This window comes from Dipodomys spectabilis, unplaced genomic scaffold, assembly GCF_019054845.1.
Source record: "Dipodomys spectabilis isolate Male_0828 unplaced genomic scaffold, ASM1905484v1 ptg000500l, whole genome shotgun sequence".
Classification (NCBI taxonomy): Eukaryota; Metazoa; Chordata; class Mammalia; order Rodentia; family Heteromyidae; genus Dipodomys; species Dipodomys spectabilis.
The window spans coordinates 144,022-146,193 of NW_024871177.1; the positions used below are offsets into that span (position 1 = coordinate 144,022).

Consider the following 2,172-nt stretch of genomic DNA (forward strand, 5'->3'; position numbering starts at 1 on the left):
TTCCATCCCCAAATTAGAGAAGTGTATATACAAGATGGAGGTGCACTAACATCAGATACAGTGAAAACAGGGGTTTAACTGTGGGGGATGCACATATAAAAAATCACATCGTACATTATAAATATATTAGAAACCACAGGAAGAAATAAAACACCACTTGTGTCCTTATCATGGGGTTCATTTACCTTAACATCATCTTATCTAGTCATATGCACATGCTTTTGACCTTTTTTTTTTTTAAATTGTGAAAATACCATACAGAGGAGTTACAATTACATGGAAAATGTAAAGAGTACATTTCTTATCAAGCATTGTTGCCTACTCCTTTTTTTTGCCTTACCATACCTTCTTTGCTTATCCCAGATATGCATTAGTTATTGCAAATAAGGGATACCACAGGACCTATGTTTCTTTTTTTATATTGTGAAAATGCCATACAGAGGGGTTACAATTACATGCGTGAGTTATTGAGTACATTTTTTTTTATTGTGAGAATACTGACAGAGGAGTTACAATTACATGGGCAAGATTTCTTATCAAGCATTGTTGCCTCTCCTTTGTTTCCCCTTCCCATCCCTTCCCATACTCCCCCACTTTCCCCACCCTGTCCTCCTCCCCCCAAAGTTGTAAAGTTCATTTTTTGACATAATAACTTGTACATCTCATTGTTGCAATGGGTCCACTTCCTCCTCCTTTGTTTCCCCTTCCCATCCCTGCCCATCTCCACCCCCCACACCCACCAACCCCTCCCCCCCCCAGCCCCCCCCACTGTCCACATCCCTCAACACACGGCCAAAATCATTTTTTGACATAACGACTTGTTCATCTCATTGTTGCAACGGGTCCACCTGCATCCCTTTTTAAACGATTTGTGTTTCCCTTCCACTGCACAAAGTATACCAACATCAAACACAGTGAAAACAGGGGCTTTAGCTTGCAGGAGGAACATACAAAGCAACAAAGAATTCATCTTATAAATATCTTAGAAACAATCGCAAGAAATAAAAACCATTTGAATCCTTATCTTGGGGTTCATTTTGCCTTACATCAACTTATATGATGTTTTCTGCTTGTAGCAGACACATACTAGTTATTGCAATTAAGGAAACCATGGGACTTATCTTTCTTTGGGCCTGGCTTACTTCACTTCTTTGGGCCTGGCTTAATTCACTTAATATAATTTTTTCCATGTCTTTCCATTTCCTAACAAACTGGGTGATGTCATTCTTTCTGATGGAGGCATAGAATTCCAGTACACACACACACACACACACACACACACACACACACATTTTCTTGATCCATTCGTTTACTGTGGGGCCTCGGGTTTTGTTCTGTATCTTAGCTTTGGTAAATAATGCTGCAATGAACATAGTTTTGCTGGTAGTTTTAGTATGGTCTTGTTTGTGATCATTTGGGTGAATGCCCAAAATGGGATTGCTGGGACATAGGGGCGCTCTATTGTAGTCTTTTGAGGAACCGCCATACTACTTTCCAAAGTCTTTGAACAAGTTTAAACTCCCAACAACAATGCATTAAGGTTCCCTTCTGTCCACATACCCTCCAGCATCTGTTCTTTTAAAAATCTAGAATGCTTCACGAACTTGAGTGTCATCCTCATTCAGGGGCTATTCTTCTCTTTATTGTTCCAATGTTAGTGTATGTGCTACTGAATTGAGCACAGAACATTTTTTATACATAAAGTGTAATTGATTTTCTTAAACTAGACAATTCCACAAAAATTAAATTCAAAAGAATTGTCGTGAAGCCGGGCGCTGGTGGCTCACGCCTGTAATCCTAGCTACTCAGGAGGCTGAGATCTGAGGATCGCGTTCAAAGCCAGCCCGGGCAGGAGAGACCGTGAGACTCCTATCTCCAATAAACCACCAGAAAACCGGAAGTGGCGCTGTAGCTCAAGTGGTAAAGCGTTCGCCTGGAGCTGAAGAGCTGAGGGACAACGCCCAGGCCCCGAGTTCAAGCCCCACAAACGACAAAAAAAAAAAAAAAAAAAGAATTGTCGTGAAATTTTAGAACCATGTATTTCTTACATAAGAACACATTTAAGAATAAAGTCAAGTTTGACATGTCAAAAACAAAATAATACCAGATATTTGTTGTTCAACAGATGTGTAGGAGGAGGAATTCAATTATTCTGTACAAGGAACCTGCCCT

General features: G+C 40.1%; 1 non-coding gene across 1 annotated transcript; it reads right to left on the reverse strand.

Annotated features, from left to right (window-relative positions):
• Positions 1-1,580: 1,580 nt before the first annotated feature.
• LOC122099076 lies at positions 1,581-1,682 on the reverse strand. The gene has a single exon (XR_006145846.1). It is a non-coding gene; the product is annotated as a U6 spliceosomal RNA (small nuclear RNA).
• Positions 1,683-2,172: the final 490 nt, after the last annotated feature.